Raw genomic sequence first — 7,285 nt, 5'->3', positions numbered from 1 at the left:
TATCACATTAAAAATGTTCAGAACGAGATATTAAGGTGTACAGCCTTGTGAGCGAAGTGAAGGACAGTTGACAGATTGTGTGTGGTGCCCCAGCAGTTCAACAAAGGAACAGGTGAGGGTGTTGTGATGGAAAGTAGTGAAGATAAGATGATCAATTTTTTTTTTCAAAAGACATTGCTTCAAATGCTATAATTTATGTAATTTAGACTTAAGTTTCTTTTGATGCTTGCTTAATAAAGAATAGGCAGGCAGTTGGTATATATAGATATTGAGCAGCACAGTAAGTAATAGTTTTTTTTTTTGACTTTGTACTGCATGCTAATTAAACTTGTTTTTAATATTAACATAACACTTTGTATATTTTTCTGTTATCTTAGTTTTTGGAAACTAGTTTTAAATATATACATATTAGAAAAGCCTGATTATGATTGATGTATTATTTATGAGATAGGTAAACTCAGGTTTAGCCTTACTAACTTGGTAATAAAGTCAATATCTTCAAAATAAACTCTTTCTCTTTGCAGTCATAACATCCATATTCTCATATTTTATAACATTTTCAGTTCCAAATGCAGTTTACAGCCAAGTGATCTAGAAATGGGATCTAGATTATGAGAACTATGACTAAGAGACATCTGAGAAATAAAAAGCACCTATAATCAGAATTGTAGCAAGCTTGTACCATATTTCTCTTTTTAAGGCAAGTGGTTCTTTCCAATGTTACATTTAACTACTTTAATTTAATTCATTTCTTTTCATGTATGTTAAATAAGAACCAGTTTCTTACTACAGACCTATCAAAGCAAGTATATTTTTTTTCTATGTATTTGTATATTTTAATTGCATTTTTCTTTTTTTTTTTTATTTTTTATTGCATGCTAATTGAAAATGTTTTAAATATTTTCCTAACAATTTAAGAATATTTGTTTTCTGTTATCTCTTAGCCTTGTGGTAATTAGTTTCAAATGTATACATAACAACTTTAATAAATTTTCTCCACTTTAACATTTAAAGAGCTAGATCCAATTGGGGATTATCTCATTATGAAGCTTAGTCAAAATCCCAGTATCTTCACTAAGACTTTTGAATAGCAATTTTTTATTAGATGCCATTTATTTGTTTAAATGCTCAGCTACTTGATATCTGGTTGAATTCAAATGATAATAATTGCATCTTAATGTGTAATTATACAATTATTTATTTACCTTGTTGTTGTTTTTTTAATCAGTTCAAGATGTTGAGTATTGATTACTAATCAACTACTAGCCTGGAAGATAAAAGCCAAAGCTGTAAACAGACAGGTCAGGTAAATATATGAATGAAGAAATTGAAACTAGAAGTAAACATCATGGGAAGTCTAATTATAGGGCAAGTATTTTTCCTTCATATCTTATTTAACATAGTCAAACCATGCAATACTTATAGGCTTAACTATTGTTTTCATAGAAACAATGTTATTTTAAATATCATGAGATAGCAACAAATATTCCTTGGTAATCTGCTATCAGATGACAGTTATCTCTTTGGCATTTTTATGAATTAAAGCTTTCAAAGCCAAAGTAAGACTTAATTTTTTCTTTTCTTTAACTGCTAATTCTAAAATAATTTATCATTGCATGTTAAAAATAACTTGTTATACATTTTTCTGTGTTTTTGGTCAAGCTTCAGATTTGCTTAGCATATTCCTGTACTACATATCAATAAATGTTTGATGGTTTGTCTGGTTCATCTCTTAACACTATGAAGATGGCTACACTGTGAGTAAAAAGTTTTAATTTCATTCAAATCACATTTTACAAAAAAAGATAATGGAAATTAAATTAATTATTTTACTATTATTATATAACAATGTTATTTTAATATCATGAGATAGTGTATTTTAAGAGAGATTCTAATTCAGTATATGATGTTTCCATATTTCAGAATCTTAACAAGCAAACATTCTGTTGCCAACAGTACCAATTTGTCATCCTATCCAAGCAACTACTATTCCTTGGTAATCTGCTATCAGATGATTACAGTTTTCTCTTTGGCATTTGTATGAATTAAAGCTTTCAAAGCCAAAGTAAGACATTTTTTTTCTTCAACAGTTAATTCTGAAACAATTTATTCAAATTTTTTAAACATTATTCTGAACTATTTTCTGTGTTTTGGTCAAGCCTTAGATTTGGTTAACATAACCCTGAACTGCATATCAACAAATGTCTAATGGTCTGTCTGGTTCATTTCTCAAGACTATGAAGATGGCTACACAGTGAGTACAAAGTTTTATTTTCATTCACCAAACAAATTTTACAAAAGAAGAAAATATTAAAAGCTATAGGTATTTATTTTGTTAGATAACTATCTTTATTTGATGCATTACTTAGCCTTGGACAATGCATCATCATAACTAATATAATATTAAAAGGCATTTATTAATTTACCACATTTAGGTCAATCAAATAAGATTATGTAATCACAAACTGTTTTCAGGGTATCAGCTATCAGCAGTGCACCCCTATGATACACAAGTCTTCATTGCCAAGTCACTCTTGCCAAACAGTGTGTACACCTTTCTTGCATTGGTAGTGACCCACTTTACTGTCATGAGTCTGGATATGTCAGGCCAAGGAGATCAAGTTTGTGTCCAAGGTTACTTAGTTAATTCTCTAAGAACAATAGGTGAGTTGAATTCTAGTGTACCAGTCAAATATCTTAAAGCAAAGTAAAAAAAAAAAAATTTTAAAAGCATATAAAAATCTGTTATAAAAACATAAAATGTTAGTTTTAGAGTACTAGTTTTAGAGTACTCGTTTCAGACCAAGTGATCATGGGTCAGATAGTGTCAAGCTCAACTGTTTCTATGGCCATTGGTTAACCATGGGTTGTTTGGCCAGCAAATTTTCAAACATTGCTCTAGTTTTAGGTTTATAAGCTACATGTTTTCTTCTAAAGTTAACAAATTAGGACCAAAATGTGAACTTTTAATAAGGTGGTGTAGTTGAAACCACACAAGAGCTGCTTCACAAATACTGTTTGAATGGTGCATACATTTTTATAATAACTTACCTTCTGATTTGTAAGGTTGATATTTTATTAATATATATATATATATATTATATAAAGCAGAATGTTTGGCGTATGTATGTATGTATGTTCCAGTATAGAAATAAAAACTTGATAAAACTTGGCAGAAATGTTCCTTGGGTACCAACTTAGACCGTAGTGTATGTATTGTGGCCCTAAAACAAACTTAAGACCATCAAAAAAAAAAAAAAAAAGACCAGCTCTATTACAGCTATAGTATTTTATGGATCTAGGCGATGTTTACAATGTTGACATGAGAAAAGATCGAAAGGATTTAGATCTAGATCTAATTTTTAGAACTAAACTTTGCACTTATTTTTTTTTTTTTTGACACATGAAAATACAAAATATAGTTTATTTATTTCATTATTTAATAAAATTAACCTTCAAATTTGTGTTACAAAATCATTTTTACATTAGTTCGTTATAGTCTATGCCTAGGTCTAAAACTCTTATTGAACTCTAAGACAGACATGCCTACAGTCCCGCATTATGCGGAACCGTCCCGCAAAAGCATCAAAAAAGCTCACATGTTCCGCCGTTCCGCATTCACGATTTTTTGTTCCGCCAAGTCTGAATTCCGACACAAAAAAAAAAAATCGCCGATTTTTCATTATTTATTAATAATGCGAAATGAAAATACTGAATGCAAAATAAAATATATCTAGGTCTGTGTTTATTGTTTACATTTCATCTCCTCCCGGACCCGGTGTGTCCTAAATTTCTAAATTTACGAAGATATGGTTGAGCTAGATCTAGACATAGATCTACTATCATCTACATCTAGATCTAGTACTCTAGGTCTAGATCTATTCTTAGAATCTAGTAAGTGCTAATAAACCTAATTTTCCATTCAAATCCCTTTCTTTTCCCGACAAAGGCGCTATTCTGACTAACGTGACTAACTCAACTGGTTTCTTAGGTAATACTAATAGTACTAATACCGTAATTCTATAGACTAGAGTATAGACTATTCTAAGAAAAGGATTTTTTTTCAAATAGGTTATTAGAGTTTTAGATCTAGACCTAGATCTAAATGTAATTAATTAACTTAGACACAGTAAGGCTAAGGCCTAGATCTAAATAAGGCTATATATCTACTTATTACATAGTCTAAATAAATTAGTATCTAGATCTAGATTGACTAGATCTAGCACTAGCTAGATTACTAGATTTAACTAGTTACTAGATCTAGATTCTAGATTAATCTACAATCTAGAGTCTAGATGATACTAAATTTAACTAAATCTAGATCTACCTTAGTATCTAGAGAAATAGACTTAGAAGGTGATAGATCTCTAGATTTCTATGTATCATTATCATATGTAATAAATTTAGTTCTCAATAAGTCCATAGATCTAGACATAAATATTTAGATCTATAATATATTTATTATAATCTGTGTTCTTAGACTTAGAGGACTTATTAGATGTAGGTCTAGTCCTAGACTAGTACTACTAGTAGACAGACTCTTAAATTATTTTAGATCTAGCACTAGAGCCAACATCTAGAGTGACTAGAGTAGAGCCCTAGAAAAGGATAGATAATCAAGTAGATCTAGAATAATCACATAGGAGTTAGAACTATTGATTTCAAACAAAGGACATAATTATGAATTAACGGTTTTCTTACTTTTAATTATATTATACTATTTACATCTAATTTATAAAAAGCAAACTAGTATTGTTATTAAAGTAGGCTAATATAATTGAAGTTTTATTTATATTGGGTACAGTATGGCTGACAAACGTAAACGCGCATATGTTCCACATTGGGGCCCAAAATTCCACATTTTCAACCTGAGTGTTCCACATTCTGGGTCTTGGGGGTAGGCATGTCTGCTAAGATGATAAAACTTTTTTTTGCAAAGATAGTTTTATGCTTTAACACATGAACATACTAATTATAGTCCATTCATTTCATATTTTAATCAAAGTAACATTTAAATTTTTTTAATACATTCGTTCGCTGTTCGCTAAAGCTGCGTAGCCGTGTTGAGATAGGCCTATATTCATTCATGAAAAAAGTTCACGCATGCGCAGCACAGAATGAACTCTATAAAAGCCAATTTTTAACTCTAGATTAGTCTAGATCTAGATCTTTGTCTACCTCAAGATCTACTTTATACTTTAACACATGAACATACAAAATTAAGTCTATTCATTTCAAATTTTAATCAAATATATGTAGGCCTACAAGCAAATGTTTTAATTTGAAAAAATGGATTTAAGTAGATTAGCTATTTTGATTTGATGGCTTCATTCATACTATTTTTACATTTACACATTCGCTTTATTTATTACATTATTATTTCGTTTAAATGTTTTAAAAACACTATATCGACAGTAATAAGCAAATAAAGACCCGCGGGTCGCTGGTAAAATATATCTAGTATATATATATATATTAATACACTTGGGCAAGGGCTATTACTGTTTCCTTTTTTTTTTTTTTTTTTTAGATTGACATTTTTCTTTCAATTTGTAAATTTGCTTCAACATTCAAGTTTTTTTTTTTTAAAGACAGACTCTACATGCTACTGATCTGGAGGTTAGTGGCTCAATCATTGTGCACTGATTCTTCACTGATGCCTTGATTCCCCACTGTCAACTTTATTGTCATAAAGTTTATCTAGTGATCTACATATCAAGGTAATAAATATTTTTTTACACTATAACCCAAGAGCTTTTGCTTTAAGATGCATTGTTTTTACAATAGGAGCCTAATTCTGATGTATTTTTTTAGGACCCTAGCAATAGTTTCTTAAACTTTCAGACAATAAGAGCTAGTTTAGAACCGAAACACAAAACTTAAGCCAGATCTGTATAGTCTTTTGTTTTTCTAAAAATATTTTAAATAAAAGTCTAGATAGGGTAGCTTATAAGGCCTACTTGTGAAATTAGATATTTTTAAAATGTGTACTTATACTTTTGATATTTGAAGTATTTTAAAACTAGCTATATTTTTCTATTTATGTAATTTATTTATTTTGTTTGTATTATTTACTTATTTATTTATTTATTTAATTATTATTTAAAAAAAAAATTAGTTACCTCCTTTTGTTTAATTGGATAGCATTTCAAAACCTAAAAGATGGAGCTGTTGGGTTAAAAACACAAATTAATGAACTCACATTAGACTGCATTACTTCCTAAAAATTTAAAATAAGCAATTTGCTTCATTCTTCGTGGCACATTTATGTATATAGCCAAATGAAAAGTTGAATGTGATTTTCTTATTTAAAAAAATGTTCCCCTTTCAGACCTTGCGATCTATAGGAAGGATGATGTAAAGGTCATGTTTTGTGGCCCACAGTTAACCAGGGTGTCATGTGGCCAGCTCAACAACCAACCGCCTTAACTTTCCCCAACTAATGTCAGGTACCCATTAGAGTTGGGTAGAATCTTGACATACCCAAAGGTCCCAAAATTTAAAATATCAGGATTCAAACCTGGGACATCAACTTTATAAGCTAAGTGTGTTACCGCTCAGCCACTATACCTCCTATCAAAGAGAGATACATAAAAAAATTGACATTAAAATACCATGAAGTCTCATAAACCTTTTCTATTTTTCCATCACACAGTGAGATAGTATGACTATTATTTGAAAACAAAATGACCATCACTAAAAAACACATTCTTTTTAAACATTAGGTCTGAGACAGAAAAAGCTCTTCTTGAATGAAAAGAAATTTTATCAATATTGCATTTAAAGGTTATGCATTTAAATGTGATGTATTTGTTAAACAGTGCATTTTTCTTATCTCACTTATAGACTAAATGGTCAATTAAACATGAGGTCAAGGAAAAAGGATGAACATTTCAAGGCTACTGATGGAACATTAAACGTCTCTCTCATTGTGAAAAGATTCTACCGATCTACAAATGATCAACATGTTTTATCTTAAGTTCGTCTGCCATTTCTTCAAATGGAGCCATATTAAGAATAAGGTAAGAAATATTCTTATACTTCACAGCATTTATTTTTTTGTAAAGTGATGATCCTGCATTAGTTGTATGTTGTTTGTGTATGTTACTTTAAATATCCTGCATTAGTTTTATGTTGTATGTGCATGATAATTTAAATATCCTGCATTAGTTGTATGTTGTATGTGCATGATACTTTAAATATCCTGCATTAGTTGTATATGTATGCATGGTTCCTGTATTTGTTTTGTATATTATGATGTCAGTAATTACTTCACAAACACTTC

At 29.8% G+C, this 7,285-nt stretch overlaps 1 long non-coding RNA gene across 11 annotated transcripts in view; it reads left to right on the top strand.

Annotated features, from left to right (window-relative positions):
• The first annotated feature begins 1,228 nt into the window (after nt 1-1,228).
• The window catches only part of LOC129925690 (uncharacterized), a 28,791-nt gene continuing 22,734 nt past the window's right edge, over nt 1,229-7,285 (top strand). For 10 of the 11 annotated variants that reach the window (XR_008777387.1, XR_008777384.1, XR_008777380.1 and 7 more), the window contains exons 1-6: nt 1,229-1,757; nt 1,924-2,065; nt 2,160-2,254; nt 2,476-2,664; nt 5,592-5,720; nt 6,847-7,022. This is a non-coding gene — a long non-coding RNA (uncharacterized LOC129925690). The remainder of the gene's footprint in view (nt 1,758-1,923; nt 2,066-2,159; nt 2,255-2,475; nt 2,665-5,591; nt 5,721-6,846; nt 7,023-7,285) is intronic. The other variant, XR_008777385.1, reaches the window with a different exon arrangement.

Source organism: Biomphalaria glabrata, chromosome 4 (genome assembly GCF_947242115.1).
Source record: "Biomphalaria glabrata chromosome 4, xgBioGlab47.1, whole genome shotgun sequence".
Lineage (NCBI taxonomy): Eukaryota > Metazoa > Mollusca > Gastropoda > Planorbidae > Biomphalaria > Biomphalaria glabrata.
Note: the sequence above shows the minus strand (reverse complement) of the source record. Positions and strands in the feature narration are given on the sequence as shown.